Genomic DNA, 18,217 nt, shown 5'->3' with positions numbered 1-18,217 from the left:
AATGGGATACCCGGCCCGTTCCCAAATCTGTTCTTCGGGTAGTCCATGAATACTGGCTCATACCAGTTGCCCCTTGTACCCAGGACTTCTTGCTGGCTAGTTTTCCTTGTGGGGTGCGGAGGACCGAATGTTGTGCTCCGGTGTCGACAAGGAAGTCAACAGGGATCCCCTCCACTTTAACAGTTACCCTGGGTTCGGGGAGAGGGTCCGAACCCTGACTCCCCTAATCACTTAGTTCATCTAGCTCTAGGACTTTTACTCAATCAGCCTTGCTTCCCTTCCCGCCGGCCCTTTTTGAACAATCTCGGGCCCAATGCCTTATCTCCTTGCAGTATGCGCACTGATCCTTCTGCAGCCTCTGCTTCCCCCCTTGGTGGTTCCTTTACCTTTTCTTGCATCGTCTGCCAGCTGCCAGAGATGGCGGTCTCGTTCCTGGGGGAAGTCAGCAGTGGTAGCTAGTAGTATTCTGGCCAGGTCTCGAGTCTGCTTACTGCTGGCAGCCGCCATGGCGCGAGCCTGCTTGTCCTCAGGAGGCTCCCGGTTATTATATACCATTTCAGCTACCACCAGTAAGTCCTGCAGACTTTTTTCTCCTAGTCTATCTATTTTCTGTAATTTTCTCCTAATGTCTATGGCCGATTGGTTTACAAAGGCCATAACAGCTGCCTTGCTTTCCAGAGCCTCTGGATCCGTTGGGGTATAGGTACGGAATGCCTCCATGATCCGTTCTAAAAAGGCAGCTGGAGATTCATCTTTTCCCTGTTGTACATTTCCTACCTTGGCCAAATTGGTTGGCTTTCTAGCAGCCATTCGGAGACCCCCCCATTAGAGTCTGGCGGTAGACCTGGAGCCTCTCCTTACCTTCTGCCGTGTTGAAATCCCACTGGGGCCGAGTTAAGGGGAAGGAGGCATCTATCTGAGCCTGGTTGGTGGTGGGATTCCTGTCTGCGCCTGGAACTAGTTTTCGGGCCCCATTGAGGATTCTTTCTCTTTCTTCAGTCGTGAACAGGACCTGCAAAAGCTGTTGGCAATCATCCCACGTGGGCTGATGGGTAAAAAGAACAGAGTCTAATAAATCAATAAGCCCTGCTGGTTTCTCGGAAAACTTAGGATTCCGAGCTTTCCAACTGTAGAGGTCACTAGTGGCGAAAGGCCAATAGTGATGGGGCTGATTCCCCTCCGCGTCTGGGGATCCGGTGGCTCGCAGGGACAGAATAGTGGAGTTGGCGGCGGAGGCGGATCGCCCCCTCTGAGCCCTTTGTCTGGTAAAGGGCAGGCTTCCCACTGGAGCCTTTCCGCCTCCTGCTCTTGGAACAGCGTCTGCCTCCCCCGGAGGGGGAGGATGGTGTTCTTCCGGCATCCTAGAGGGGTTATACGGGGGAGGAAAAATTAATTCTTCTTCAGTACCCCCCTGTAGGACAGAGTAGAGGGGTGCTGAAGGCTGGGTAAGACTTTTCTTGTTTTCCTTGTCCCCTGCAAAGTAAGAATGGGTTTTGGCTCCGGAGGGAGCGGGGCTAGGAAGGGCTTAATCCAAGAGGGTGGGTAGAGGGGTAGTCTGAGTCTGTCCCATAACGTCCGTCCAGTAAGTCCACAGAACAAAACAGAGAAACACAGAAACAGACAAACAGAGGGCCCTTAGAAAGTCTTCCAACTCCACGGAAGCAAAACTGAAAGCTAGCTTAGACCTTTGAGGGGATTCCACGTCCCTCCAAAACCGAAAGCTAGATGACGGCCTCACGCCGACCAGCGGAAGTGACCCGCCTCGTCTCAGACCTTTGAGGGGATTCCATGTCCCTCCAAAACAGATGAGGGGATTCCACATCCCTCCAGAAGAGAGAATCGGAATGTCTTCCGAAACTCCTGGCCTGTGGTCCTCCAGTGCGTCCACTTAGACTGCATCAGGCACTACCAGAATTCCAGAAATGAGCTCACACAGAAAAGGCAGAACAAACAGACAGACACTAACCGTGGCCAGTCAGGCTCTCCGGGTCGGGGGTCCCTCAGGGGTCTTGGGGATCCCGGATGAGCCCTCAAATGTTATGCCCAGAATTCGTGATCCCCAAAGACCACCAGGGAGCCGAGTCCGATGCAAAAGCAGAAGAGCCTTTATTCGAGCTAGCTCGAGCTCAATCCCCTACCTGCACTGACGCAGCGTGAGATACCAGGGAGAGAGAGCGAGTTTCAAAAGGACAAAGGTTTTATTGGGGCCTAGGGGCAGTTAGTGAGGTATTGGCTGGGGAAGGGTCGGAGTCCTGTTACCTAGGTCGCTGGGCGTATTTTGAACAGGAAGTTTGAACGGGTGAGCGGGAGGTTACTCAAGGGGAGGAGGCGTGGTCTAGGTGAAGGACACAGAACAAGATGGAGTTGGCAGGCGTAGGCCCGCCCTTTCACTTCATTTCTGAGTATAAAAAGAAAAGTTTACAAATAAACAAACTCCCATGTCTCCTTTCATCTTCTGCTTCCTTCTTTCTCTTTTTGTGTCAATAAATGTAAACAGGCCAATGGTGCCAATTCATATGCCTAAAGTACTCATGTTTTTCTGCTGGTGACCTACTTCAACGAACACTTCAAAAGCTAACCTTGTGCCTTTAATTTATATAATAACTCTAGGAAATAAGTCCTATTCTGATCCCCTTGAGTTAAAAATGGCTCCAGCAGCACAGAGGTCTGTCTGGCCTTTCTCAAAGTTCCTCTCTAGGTCTAAGATAGACTATGAGAATAGCTTTATTCCCTTGAGCACAGTAAAAGGGTGTTCATAATTAAGCCCTACAATTTATTTACTTATAATTATGCTTGTCTCTGCAGATTGCCTTTTCCTTAGCTTGTCAATGCCTGAGTCTAAAGGCATCATGTGCTTTTTATAGGCCAAATATCTTCTAAAACTTTTTAAAAGTGGGTTTAGTTTTTCCACTAACAAGAACTTATTCACTCAGAGAAAATCAGTAAGACAGAAGTAACCGAACTAGTAGAGTTCTAGGTGATAATGTTAATGAAGTTCTAATTTGGCAAAGTCAAAATGGGGAGTTTCTGTCACTTTATAGTCTGTATTTTTGGTATTTTATTTATTCAATTTTACCCCTTTATACAAAATCCCTATAGGGAGAAGGTAACACCTAAGAAGTAAGAGTTGGCATTTAGAAGAATCTAAAGTGATTCATTTATTCTTTAAGAAAAAAAATCACTGTAATCTGAAATTGGTTGGAATTGATACCAATAATGACAAAGGGAGCATACTGTTTATATTTTGTCTTAACAGAGGAGACAAAAATGAAACTTTGAAAGCTAAACAGAGGCAAAACCTTTATTACCTTTTTGTTCATTGATGAGGGAGCATAAGGCAGGCTAAGATCAAAGTACAGGCTAGCACACCCAGCCCCATCCCCCACGTGGGATAAACGTGATATTCCTCAGGCACTGCTGGCTGCCCAAGAATGAAGGAAAGGAAAGAAGACAAATGGTTAAGTGGTACAGATCACAGTCATGCAGGACATGAGTCTCCATCAGAGTACAAATGTCTTAGTAAATTATAAGAAAAAAGCAATTCTTATCAATAGCCTAGTCTCTAGAAACCTATAGGTTCAGTTTCCTAGAACCCCAACATCACCCCTCCATAGTGATATGGGGAACAAAGGCAAGAAGGAAATGGCAGATAACATTAAATTTCCTTAAAACCTGCAGCCCATTGACAAATACTTGAGGGTGACAGAGTAGAACATTTCTCCAGGAACTCCCTACTGTTTTAATGTTAATGTTTTGCTAGTGGGAAAAACAACCTTAGCTTGACAATAGCTAGGCCAGGAGCATCTTGTGAATCTTCTTTAGCATATAAAAATCTATTTGGCAACTTCCTATTTGCCTTTATGTCCCCAACTACATGGTATATAACCAGTCACTGCAGCTCTTTATGCCCATGGGTCCTGTCTATGTGCTTTAATAAAATCATCTTTTTGCACCAAAGATGTCTTCAAGAATTCTTTCTTGGCTGTCAGCTCCAAACCTCATGAACCATCACCCCAAAACTTCATCACTATCCTTTTGATAAATTCACAAAATCATAACCTAAATTCTACTTCAAAAGAGCAGTTTGATCATGACTCTTTTCTTCTACTCCTATTCCTCATTTTCTCCTTCCCCCTCTTTCTGTTGCCCTTCTTTTTATTTCCTTCCAAAGTACACAGTTTGTCAATAAGGATGCACATGTGGATGTTTGTGTATAAGTTAAAGAATATGCCTCTTCAGACATCAGCCTTTGGGAATTTCAGGATTCAGGATCAGGTCAGAAGCTGGAATTAGTTGAAAAAGACAAAAGAGACTTTATGGCCAGTAAACAACACTTGATCACCCTGGAATGTACAATTCTGCCAAGCATCAAAGTGTGATAGAGGCCCTCCCTAAGGAATGTGGTGGAGGCCTTCTCAGAACAAAGGAAGGCAACATGCAACGTGGCCCAATCAACTCCTATACATGTATGCATAGCTCTGAAACTACTCTGTAACTTGGGCTATGTCCAGTCAGACTATATGTGTCACCATATATGGAGACAAAGAAATAGAAATTGCATAAAAGACTACACCCCACTGCACTCAGGCTCAACCTTTTTGGGGTCTTAGCCTGCTGAGCCTATGCTGGCACAATAAAGCTCCTTCCTGGAAGGAAGAGCCTCAGTGTCCCATATGTCTGTGTGAGAATCCTGCTACAAAAGAACCTATGCTAAACTTGAGGGACAGCTGTTGTTCAGTTCACTATGCCAAAGAATCAGTGTGTAGTTTCGCTGATAAAACTTTTGAAAGATCAGTCTTCTCAACCAAGTGCTATTGAGGGAAAACAGAGCAGAGAGCAAGAAAACAACAGGGTCTGAGTCATACCGTGGATTCATTCCCTTTACATCAGAAAGTGTTCACCTCAAGAACCTAGGAAAGCAGTTAAACCAGCCATCTGAAATAGACATTGTGGACGACCACCACCTACATCAACCTCTTGGTGTTTGTTTTTATTTATGTTTTTATCTCGTTGCTCTTGCCTTCTCTCTTTTAGCAATGTAAGAATTCCATGGATAACTTCTTCATTTCGAATTTTAACATTTTCTCTTTTTTTTTCTATAATGAAAGTGCTGTTCATTTCTCATAAAAATGTAGAGAACACCTATAAAAAACAAAAAAAGAAAACAGATTCAAGGTGGGAAATAAAGGCAGAAGGAAATGGCAAATAACACATTGAGAAATAACTTGAGGCTGGCAGACTAAAACATTTCTCCAGGAACTCCCTACTGTCTTAATGTTAATGCTTTGCTAGAGGGAAAAACAACCTTAGCTTGACAATAGCTAGGCCTTTAGTATCCTGTGAATCTTCTTTAGCATATGAAAATCCCTATGGAAACTTGCCCTTAACTTTACCTCCCCCAACTCCCAAGTATATAACCAGTCTCTCCTCATGGTCCCAGGGCAGCTCTTTCTGCCACAGGTCCTGTCCCCAGGCTTTAATAAAATCACCTTTTTGCACCAAACATGTCTCAAGAGTTCTTTCTTGGCCATTGGCTCTGGATGCCCACCACTCCAAAACCTCATCACTATCAAAAGCCACTTTTAAGAAGTGGCCACTTTAAAAAGACAGCCACTTTTAAAAAATATTGATGTTTTGACTTGACCCTTGGTATGACCTGAATATTTCTTTCCCAAAACATTGAGTTCCTTAAGTATTAGTTGACTTCATCTCAGGTAGAAACTTCATCTTATATACATTTCAAAAAATGGAGGGAGAGGCACAGGTCAGGAATTCCTATAACTTATCTATAACTTATCTATAACTTTCTATAACTTACCTATAAACTTTATCAACACCAAATAATACAGGAATAACTAAAGAGAAGCTACAACTAGAAGCAACGAAGGTTTACAGGCTTATTTAGCAGTGAAGAATAAGAGAACTAAAAACAGGGAAGACATATTGATTCAGAAGGGACGTGGTTAGCCATCCAGCTTTCCATGTTGCATACAGCTATGCTTAGCCTAATCACAATGAAGCAGAAACTAGTCGTAAATTTCCCCTCAAAAGCATAAGTCTTTATAGCTCTGGAGACATAAAATATCTCTATAGCATATGTGAAGAAGATGAGAATAACAACTGCACGTCAGTGTCTACTGAGTATGTGTGCATCCACTTCTGTCCTAGCAAACAAAACAACAATAAGGAAATAGTGGTTCGTCCTAGGTTTGTGGGAGATTGGCAGGGAAGAGGTCATAGGTAAGATGGTGTGACAGCTGCATTAGAGTAATATCTCCAATATATCATGATCATATTCATAAAATGTGTTCATGTAAGCTTTCAAATACCTACTCATTTATATTTAGTGTATTCTGTCTTACAGATGTCTAGCACATTTTCCACATTCATAACATCTCTGCTTAAATGTTATCTCCTCAGAGAATTACTTCCTGAATTTTATATATTCAGTAGTCCACCACCACATACTTGTTTACTGTCATATCACTTGATCTTAATTTCTTCATAGCATTTATCATCTGAAATTATCTTATTTGGTAAATTATTTGTTTATCTCTCATCTTTCTTCAATAGAATGGAAACCTAATGTAATCAAGGTAGTTGTCTATGTTCTTCATCATTTTATTACTAAATACAGAGCTGAAAATATTACCTAGAACACAGCAGGTATTTGATAAATATTTATGATAGAAATTTAAGTAAAACAAAAAAAACCAAAACAAACAAATTGAATGCATGTAAGATCCATAGCTTCAGTGATTATTTTGTCTTCTTTTTCTTTTTCATTGTTCTGAAAGCAATTTGTTAAAATTCCCCACTGTTACTGTGGAATTTTCTTTTAGCTCTATACATTTTTTCTAATTAACAATTAAAGACATTTTATTATATGCATACAAATTAAGAATTAGGGAGTGGAGAAAGGTGTCAGAGACTAAACAGGCAACAAGTATTCATAAAACATTTGACCTTAAACCAGTTTACCATTTCCAAGTTCTCTTTCATGTTTCTGTCACCTTTCCTACACTATTGTGTCTTCCTTCTTACACTATATGCAGAGAGTCAGGGCTAAAAATTACTCAAAGAGCACTTGTTTCAGACTTTCATAGCACTCATATATAGCTGGGAGATCAAAACAAAGACATCATACACCGTTCAGCATGAAAAAAAAAAAAAGCATGAAAAAGTGTCTTTTTTTTGGTTTCCTTCTTTTTTTCACACAAAAAATAATAATATTTTATTATGCATTCTGCATCTTTTAAATGAGCATTGTACTCTGAGGAGGAAAGCAATGTGTTTTATTTTGACTAACACATGACATAAAATTTCCAGTTGAGTCATGGAAAGAGTGAAAAAAAAAAAAAAGAGAAAAATGAGCCAGACAGTGAGACAGTGCTGAATGCACAGATAATAAGGAAATGGTTTCCTTGGCAACAACAGCACTTAGGAAGGTTTCAGACAACAGTACAACTGGGTACAAAGTATCTGATAAAAATTTATTGCAAGAGAAGGAAATTGTGCAAATTTAACAGTACCAGAATATGCACTGTAAATCTGAATGTGATTGCTGAAAATTTAGATAGATAGATAGATAGATAGATAGATGATAGATAGATAGATAGATAGATAGATAGATAGATAGAGATAGAGATATAATTTTTCTAATTGATTTTATTTTCTCTTTTTTTGGTGTGAAGTATCATTTGGGATGAAGTAGCATTTGGGAGGCCCCATTAAAATAACAAAGAAATTTTAAAGTAATCAAAGGATATTTATGCTTGGAAGAATCAAAATCCATTGACAAAAACATCAAAGTATATCTCCAAAAAAGAAAAAAAAAAATCAGACACCTGTTGTGGGACTCCTAATATCTCCTTTAAACTCCATTTCTTCAGAGAAGGATAATAGTCTTAATTTTCAACCATCAAGAATAAGAATTATTTTGGGTCATTTTCCAGTTCTGTACACTTAAAAATAATTTATGCTTAGCATTTAGTTTTCAAAGCTAAATTGGGAGTACAGGTCATCATGATATTAATCCATTGTATAAACTTTGGATAAACAGAGTCAACTGGTCATTCTGATGGGTATATTCTATTACATATAATAATGACAACTTAGTATTTCATCTTCTTAGGCACTGTCCTGCATCTTGCACCCTTCAGGGATATAAAGAATAAAGGCTATTGGATCTCTAAAATTGCCAATTCTCAGGGATGCCTGGGTAGCTCAGTTGGTTAAGCGTCTGACTTCTGCTCAGGTACATGATCTCACAGTTCATGAGTTTAAGCCCTGTGTCAGGCTCTGTGCTGACAGCTCAGAGCCTGAAGCCTGCTTCAGTTTGTGTCAGCCTCTCTCTCTGCCCTCACCTGCTCACACTCTGTCTCTCTCTCTCCCTCTCAAAAGTAAAAACAAACATTGAAACAATAATAAATTAATTAATAAAATAAAATATTGCCAATTCTGGGGGAAAAATTCAAATGTCTTAAGCTAAAATGTGTCAACATTGTAAAAATCCTATTTAATATGCCTACTTGTGCACAAAATAATGTTTTTTATTATAACATAATTTTATAAAGATGATTCTGGGGGCGCCTGGGTGGTTCAGTCGGTTAAGCGTCCGACTTCAGCTCAGGTCACGATCTCGTGGTCTGCGAGTTCGAGCCCCGCGTCAGGCTCTGGGCTGATGGCTCGGAGCCTGGAGCCTGTTTCCGATTCTGTGTCTCCCTCTCTCTCTGCCCCTCCCCCGTTCATGCTGTGTCTCTCTCTGTCTCAAAAGTAAATAAACGTTAAAAAAAATTAAAAAAAAAAGATGATTCTGTATTCTAAGATGTATTTGATTGGCATCAATATGTAAGGAAGCTGAACTATTCAATTCTCCTGACTAACTTATATACTAGAGATAATCATAGAAAGTAGTGAGTGAGCTTTAGTTCATTTGTATCTGTGATTACCACTTAAGTTTTTTGAGAACTCAGCATGCCTAAGATGTTAACTCCTAAGGTAGTAAGAAAAGTGGTATTTCTACAAGGAAATTGAAAATAAAGGAACTATTTTAGCTTTTTAATGTTCCAGGTACACTTGGAGACTTGCTGAAAAAATGTAGAAAGGCAGAGCAATTCTATTTATTAATTTTGTCCTTAATTACAGCTAATATTAAGAAATTTAAATAAAAGAAATATATGCCTATGCTTAATTTTTAATTTTAGTTCTCTAGAAAAATATTCCTGGTCAAAATTTTAGCAAAGGGTCTGTTTTTGACTAATGTAAATGATTCATTTATCTCTAACAATGATGGGCAATTTCTAATAAGTAGAAAGCGGGAAATAAAATTGAAATGTTCTATACAACAGTATATGGATACCCACATTTTTTTTTCATTCACTTCTATTTCTGGTAAATTGTATTTAAAATATCATTGTTAAAGGGAGTTTCTAATTCTACCTCTTTTGTAATATATATTGGCAGAGAAAATGTCCTTGCCTTTAGTTCTGAACTTTTAAGATTAATTTTTTAGTTTATTTAAATACTCATGTTAAAGGACTATTATTTTGAGACTGAAAAGTCCTGTACTTGGGTAGAATACAAACTTTTCTTTTCCATTTTATGAGATTGGTACAGTGCACAAATCATTATTACCCATGCTAATTGACTTACCATTGACAATTTGGTGATTTTTATGGAGATAATTTCTAATGTGCACATTTCTAGTAATTTTCAGCATGATATCAAATTCATTTTATTGGAGATTTATTTAAAAAAACTTTATAGAGAGCCTACTGTAGCCTTAATATTTGAATGGATACTAAGAATCTGAAAATGAAGACTAGAGCAAGGACTTTGCTCTAAAATAAATTACACACTCCCTAGGGGGAAAGATATGACTGTCAAATTACTTTCACATACTCTATTTGGCCACATCTCTGGGCCTAGATACAAGTTAATAGTGTATCTAGTCATCAAGTTCTATCTGAAATGCCACTAACTTTATACCTGCACTGATTTCACCCTGCTAGATACAGACTCTTGCACTGTAGTTTCTTCCCCCATAGGATTATTCGTGAATTGAATACCATCAGCTCTAAGTTGTGTATTGTTTTCACAGTTATCATAAGATCAGGAAAGGATTCCCATCATGGAGATACACTAAAGTATATATAGGCAGGAGTGAAGCCGGAAGGGTCATCAAAAAGCATTTAAGAATGAAGACTCTCGCAGAGTGGATGGGAGGGGCCTATACCAAGTGGGGATTATAGGATGACTAACATTAGCCATGATTTGAAGGATGGGTAAGTGAGACAGGGAAGTAAAGTCATATGCTGATGAAACCTGTGTGAAGATGGTGACTGTGATGGCACAAGAGAAGTGATGGAATTAAAAAATAAATGAGGGGCGCCTGGGTGGCTCAGTCGGTTAAGCGTCCGACTTCAGCTCAGGTCACGATCTCGCGGTCCGTGAGTTCGAGCCCCGCATCAGGCTCTGGGCTGATGGCTCAGAGCCTGGAGCCTGTTTCAGATTCTGTGTCTCCCTCTCTCTGCCCCTCCCCCGTTCATGCTCTGTCTCTCTCTGTCTCAAAAATAAATAAACGTTAAAAAAAAAAAATTCTTTAAAAAATAAATGAAAACTTAGAGAGCTGTCAGGCCTTGATGAAAGAGTGGATGTTAAGGGAGAAAGACAAATCTAGAGCCAGGATAGAATCAGGAAATAAGAATGCAGTAAAAACCAGTAAGAGATGTTCTGGGTTCAAGTTTTAATCATCCTACTAATTGGTGGATTTTTAGTAATTTTTTTTAACATTTCTTAGCCTCAGTGTTTTAATTGCAAAAGATAAAAATAATACTTCATCCAGTAGTTACCAAGACTAAACAAAGTGATACAATATAAATTCCTTAATCTGGTGTCTGGCAGATAGGGAGAATTGAATAGCTATTACTATATATTTTAATATTAATCTGTTATTACATTAATAATAATAACATATTAACTTATAATTTAATCAAATTGATAAAATTATTATTCTGATTTGAACCTAGGTAACCCCAGCCAAAGATGACAAGTAAAGTGGCATCTAAATGAAAACTGGTTGTAGGAAAGAAAATATTCTAAATATTTTTATTTAAATAATTATTGAGGATTGTGGAAACTAGGCCAAGGAGTTAGAACAAGGAATGAGAAGAGAGACCTTTTTGTAAATCTTTTTGAGTTGAGCTGAAAGTGGTACCTCATCTACTCCTATGATGTCCTGGGAAGCACAGACTAAAACTAAATAAAATGTTGTAAGCCAAACTGGTCTCTGCCTTTAGTTTGCTACCCCAAATCCAGGTGGTTTCTGCTGAGACTAGTAACCATCAATGTTATATAATTTGGAAATAGGTGTATGATCCTAAAAACCAAGGGAATTTCAGAATGTATCAATAAAACATGAGATAAAAATTATAAGAAACATCCACTAGATTGAAAGCCCCATGAGGGCAGGATTATATCTTGTTCTATTTATAGCTGCACACCCAGTGAGTCTTGTTCTGAACAAGGATATTTTGAGTGAATGAAATATTAAGAGCTAATGCAAATTTTTAAAAAATGTTTATTTATTTATTTTGAGGGACAGAGAGAGAAAGCAGGGGAGGGGCAAAGAGAGAGAGAGAGATGGAGAATCCCAAGCAGGACCCACGCTGTCAGTGCAGAGACTGACTCAGGACTCAATCTCAGAAACCAAACCATATGACATTATGACTTGAGCTGAAATCGAGAGTCCAAGGCTTAACTGACTGAGCCACCCAGGTGCCCGGAGTTAATACGTATATGACTACCATTTATTATGAGCTGTCTCACGACTGCCCATTTTGTGAGAGGTGGCATCAAGAGGTGACTCTACATCTGTTTGATTTCAACATGTATTTTGTCTTTCCACATATGTGTCCGTAACTGAGTTCAATGTTTGGTGACATGCTAGTGCTTTTAATGATGCACACCAGAGGCAATGTGATTGATTAATAAGATTAGTTTTCAGGTTTTTCACTACTAAAGTGTGTTCTTTGCTTTTCAGAAGTAACATTAAAATTTTAAAATAAAAATTTAATCTTTCTACAGACCTTATATTATATAGATGTGCTAATATCATGGGTATCAAGATATAATTTGAAATATGAACCCTCTAACTGAAGGAATTTTACCCTGATTTAACTATACTTTTTCCTAAGCTCTTATTTTTATGTAATTAATTTAAGATATCTTTAGGAGATAGCTGGTGCTTTTTGACCTACATTAAATTCAGAGGTACTTTCTGTTAGTTTTCCAGATAAATAAAACTGTCTGTCTGAAATTCAGTTCTAATGAAACACTCTACTCAAGGGCTTTGTGAAAGTAACTCCATTTATAACATGTCCTTCTGGAAATTGAAAGCAACTTCTGAATGGCACAAAGCTTCAAAAATATTGTTAAGGTGCTTCTTTGTCATTGTTAAATAAATATTGGTAGGCATCAGAATTTTCCAAGGAACGTTTAGAATTACTATATATAAGTATTAGGAATTCAATCCTAACTACACATTGGATTTAAGGGTGTCTCAAAGTTAATATAGGTAAAATAACTTATTTTATCTTTTATATCTTTGTTTTCTGAAACCAGCATATAAAAGTGGATTGATGTTAATTTTTGGAAGCAACAAAAATGTATGTTTTGGCTTCTCAGTAGGTTCTACAATTTCTTCTAAGTTGATGCTGAAAATAGACCACATATGTTAAATGCGTCAATATATAAATCTCACTTTTCTAAAGCAATAGTAGACCTTTTTATTTAGAGTCTTCAATATTAGTTTAATGACCCTTTATTTTCCATAAGTTCACTTTCAGGATCATTTTATACAGTAAAAGCCAAAATAGACATGACATGAAACCACATTTTATACTTTGGATGTTCACTAACTGTTCAGGGTTTTGTTTTGTTTTCTTTTGCTTGTTTTTAAATTTTTCCTCAGTAACTCTATTCTTTAAATTATAGGAACACACAGGGACAACTGAAATTGGAGAGCACAATTCTTTTCCTAAATGTTTTAGTATTCTTACTCATAGTTTTGTTTTACATTATTTTATTGATAAATATACTAAACTTAAGGAATAACTTATCTTTGCAATCTCATCAATTTAAAAGCTACATTTGATTTAATTAATAGGAGGAGTTTATGGGAAAAGCTTTTATCGATGGGCATTGGTTTAAGATATCTTGGCCTTTTGAGAACAATGCACTATAATAATTGGTCTAAGATCATGTTAGAGAGGGCAGGTCACTTTATATTCTCTCCCAACTAATAGAGGAGTCAGGTGAGGTTGCTTCCTGACACGGCTACTATTTCATTATTTTGGCTGATATTACTGACCTGAAGAAGCTATTTCCAGTATTACTTGGACCCAGCAGATAATGGTCACTGACAATCACAGTGTAAACACAGAAAACAAGCCAGTTTCTTTGCATCTGGACCTCAATTTACTGTTAATTTTCCATTCTTGATTACACGATGAATCACACCTATTATGTCCATTGTATTGTGATCTAAAAAAAAAGATAGGTAATTGTGGTAGAGTCATCAGAACAAGTAATGTTCTGGATGTAGGGAAGCTGTAGTCTCCCTCAGGTTTTGAAACAGCGAGACTTTGGCCAAATCATTTTATGCAGCGATTCTCAAATTTCTCTGCATGCTGTAGTCATGGGAGCATCTTAAAACAAATCAGAATGCTAACGACTGATTCCCGTTGCTAGAATTTGATTCTTCTATAATTTATTTTTAGAAAATAAAGTATCCAGCTATAATGTTGGTACATTTGTTTTCTGGTTTTTGTTGTTGTTGTTGTTTGTTTTTTGCAAATAGGTAGTAGCACACTTAATCTAAAATTGAAAAGCCAAGAATAAATATTTAACTTACCATATAAGTTTTAATAATGAAATGCACTTCCATTTTTAAGTGATTTTGAAACTGTAGATAGACATTTTCCTTAAAGGCATTTTGTGTCCTCATTTTCTTCTTTAATGCAGTCTGTATAATCTAATCTAAAAATGAATAGAATCAAATCTAATCCTAAATGTGATGTTTTTAGAGGATATAGACTTCTGATTCCTTTACCTTTTCAGTTAAAAATATACTTGGAAGTGAAGATATAAACATGTTTTTTTTTTCAAATCATTACTTATTATTTTAAATTATTTTAAATTATGTGAATAAGGGGCCAAATCTAGAGATTATATTAGATCCAGAAAATGGAAAAGAACAGAGGGAAACTGGCGTATAAATTTTCCATATCTAACTTAATTTCTCATGCCTTCGAATGTCGGCATGTGAAGCCATATATGTCATTCTTCCCTTGATATTTCTGGCTGTACCATTTTGCCTCCCTGTATCTAGCTATGAGAATTTGCACAGGACATGCATCTCAATCTGTCATTTTGTGGCTCCAAATTCTCTTTAATTCCTACTGAATTCGCAAAAATCATTAAAATTGATCAAAAAAGTTTGGTCAAGAATCATATTTTCACAGTTTATACCAAGAAAATTAAGTTAAAGTTGAAGATAAAGCATATAGGATTGAATTCGCATCATACGCTATTGGACTCCCATCTCCAATGTAGAAGAAAGAGCTGAACATAGACACATTCCATGTTCACCTGATAGAGAAATTAAGACCCTCTGGAGATGAAAATGTTTTTGCGGAAAAGCCTCTTTGCTGTTTGTCTATATCTTTTTGTCCCTTGCTTGTCTAGTAGTTTCATTGTATTGATTACTATCAAGCTATTTCTTAAACTTCTATTTCCACAATTGTAAATTTTTGAGACTCCAGAGTTTCAGTCTTATTTCTTCTTCAGTCCCCAAAATGATTCTCTCTTCAAAATCATAGGCTGCTTTTATGTTTAGAGTATTTCAGTGAAATGCCCCACATATGTCCGTGCCAGGTACTATGTCACTCCTTTATCTATAGTCTTTAAGGAAAAATGTCATACTTTTATATCTTCTTGAGAATCTACCTATTTTTGATACAAATTTATTTTGTGCCACATGAACTCACTGATTTATTCCTTGACTTCACTTTGAATCCATTATTTTATTATTTTTTGTTTCATCTTTTTGTATATATATTTGCTTCCTACTTCATTTTAATCAGTGTATCCTTAGATTTCCCCTCCTTATGTTGCCCACTAACAACAATATACAAAACTCTTTGTCTATTGCTATTTGAGAATTTAGAGACTACATATTGTCTCAGAATATAAAGGGGCTTAAGGTTAAATTATCTAAATCTACATTATCTATCTATTCTAAAATTCTATATTTTATACTTTGATTCTAATGTCTTCACTTTTTTTAACTGTTCAATTCAATTAGCACTTATTAATTCTCTGCTAATTGATGACATTGCACTATGGGTTGAAAGCAAAGAACAATTAACCCTCAGGAACTTTACAGTCATGGCCCCAAATGTCAATATGCCACAAGCATCCATCAATTTAATTTGATTTAAAATTGGCTTTTGCTAGTTACTTGAATACACCAACAGTTAATGGTTCCCTTCAGTGAACTAAATGTGAATAGTTATTATCCTGTAAGTATTACTCCTGAGGTGAAAGAAAATGTGAGCTCTTATCATAGATACCCTCACCACCCTTGCCCACAACCTTCTGAAGACCTGACCCTTCACATATTTGAAAGATATTTTACCATCCTTTCTAGTAGATAAGAACTTAAATTTAATTACAGTAAGTCCAAAATTATAGCTTTTGGGAAAGAGTCACATACTAAATCCAGGTTTATAGATAACCATAAAATTGAAAAAGTTGGTACTTAGACCAAAGTTAGAACTGACTTTTAATACCAAGTTATTGAGCAGCCCATTTAGATTAAGGGGAAAAGCAAAACATTTCACTCATGGATTGCTATCTCCTTTTGAAGCTTGGCAGCTTATTATTATTTTTTTTGGTCTGTTTTTTTGAAAGCTGTTATAAAATAACTTCATTATAAAATGTGTTAACATATGTAGCTGGCCAAGATAATAAAAATTCTTAAATGCAACTCAGAGTCAGTTTTCAAATGCACTATCCTAATCTAATATATAGGATTTAAATAACATAAGTAACATGTGGTCAGCTAAAATTTCTATTGTTTCCATCATGTGAAATGTGCACATCACAATAATGTCTGTTTTGTTCTTATTTATGTTATTGCAATTTTGTTTTGAATAGGCTTTATTTCTGAGGTGTGAATTCTTTCACTTTCACATGGATATTAATATTCTGTGGGAAACAAACAAGTAGGCAAATCTTAAAACACACTTTACAGTGAACTAAAATTCTGTAGGATAAATCATTTTCCAGAAGAGAAAATAAGGGGGAATATTGAACTTTCCATCAAATAGCTCATTTAAAAATGTTCTATCTTCTGGACCTAGCCTCTTTGAAAACTACATCTTCTTTTCCTTGTTCTTCTACTTTTCTTTCTATTGTCACTTTTTTCGCCTTCATCTAAATCATCATCATAGTCAACACGAATTGTGCTACTTATCATGTGCTGGACACTGTTCTCAATAATTTCATGTATAATCTGATTTACCATTCGTATCTCCACAAGGTGGATACTATTATTACTTTCCTTTGCACAGATTGGAAAAGTGAAATATGTAGAGATTTACAGTTTTTCTTCCCATATCTCTATTTCCCGAAAGCCCTTGTCATCTTAGAATAGATGAATTTTGCTCAAGCTTTTCTTGAACACAAAAATTAACTTAGAATTTGAAATGCAAAGTTGTTAATAGGATATGAACACAATTTATGCAACCCTCCCTCCTTACTATTCAAGTATGAATCTGGTCCTCATCTGAGGAAGTTCAAGAACTCAGTATTTCAGAAAATGATCAGACCAGACCCTCTCTGGCATAAAAATTCATTCATGCTAATCAAATATATAAAAAATATCTCTGATACATCGAAGTGTCAATGTATTAATTTTCAATGAGAAATTTAATTTCCTGAGGTACAGTGATATTTGCACAGACTAAAGATGAGGGCTAGGCTAGTCTCATCCTTGAATAGCAAGGAAGGAGGGATGTATAAGTTATATTCGTGTCTTATTAACACTAACACCCCTTTTCAGTCTCCCCCAAGACACATTCTAGGCACCCAGCTGCCCTTTTATTAAAGAATTTACTATTTATAATCTCCTCTGGCCCCAGCCTACTTTCCATGTCTATTCGCATATTACTTAAAATACATCTATGCCATCATCCCAATTAACTAACACCCTCAAAGTTATATTTCTTTTTCCTTTGTCTCGTTTCTTCCTTACGTCTCTTTTCCCTTCAAGGTAAGACTTACTTTCTATTTTTCTGTAACTGCTGTAACATCCTTTGATTTCCACTCCTAATGTTATCACTCTGGTAAGAAACATCACTATGTCCTCCCTAGAAAGTTGTAATAGTCCCTGAATTAGAGTATCCAATAAATTGTCTCCTTTACCAGAAGATTCATTTTCTTAAAGTATAGCTCAAATAATATTATTCATTTTCACAGGGTCACCCATTGTCTACTGAATTAATGAATAAAAATTTTTAAAAACCATACTTGAACATTGAAGAACATTCAATACTTCGCTAATCTCCTTAATATATCCCTCATGGCTCTCTTAAATAACTCTACACTTTTTTAAAATTTTCTCATTCCTATCTTTTTCCTAGAATAATTTCCCTTCCAATCTCTTGCCTACTAAAATTTCTATCACTCTACAAGGCTATTTATTTTTACTTATTTATTTTTATTCTATTTTGGAGAGAGAGAGAGAGAGCGTGCAAGCAGGGAAGAGGGGCACAAGGAGACAGGCTCCATGCTCAGCAAGGAGCCCAATGCAGGGCTCAATCCCACAACCCTGGAATCATGATCTAAGCCAAAATCAAGAGTCGGTTGCTCAAATGACTGAGCAATCCAGGCATCCATAGAAGGCCATTTAAACATCACCTCCTCAATACAGTCTTCCAGAGCTTCAGTACATAGATATCATTTATCCCTCTGACTTCTCAGAGGACTACATTTTTACTTTCCTCATAACACAATTATCCTTTCTTATGTTAGAAATACTTTATAATCATATGTTTCCAACAGCCCATTAGATCATAACTTCTAAAGATCAAAGACTATGTCTTACTCACTTTTGTTTACCTATAATATCAGCTTGTCCCATTAAAATTTT

General features: G+C 37.0%; 1 long non-coding RNA gene across 7 annotated transcripts in view; it reads right to left on the bottom strand.

The window, feature by feature from the left end:
* Positions 1 to 4,969: 4,969 nt before the first annotated feature.
* The window catches only part of LOC131503747 (uncharacterized), a 58,718-nt gene continuing 45,470 nt past the window's right edge, over positions 4,970 to 18,217 (bottom strand). For all 7 annotated transcript variants that reach the window (XR_009257575.1, XR_009257578.1, XR_009257574.1 and 4 more), the window contains one exon: positions 4,970 to 5,142. This is a non-coding gene — a long non-coding RNA (uncharacterized LOC131503747). The remainder of the gene's footprint in view (positions 5,143 to 18,217) is intronic.

Source organism: Neofelis nebulosa, chromosome 2 (genome assembly GCF_028018385.1).
Source record: "Neofelis nebulosa isolate mNeoNeb1 chromosome 2, mNeoNeb1.pri, whole genome shotgun sequence".
NCBI lineage: Eukaryota > Metazoa > Chordata > Mammalia > Carnivora > Felidae > Neofelis > Neofelis nebulosa.
Note: the sequence above shows the minus strand (reverse complement) of the source record. Positions and strands in the feature narration are given on the sequence as shown.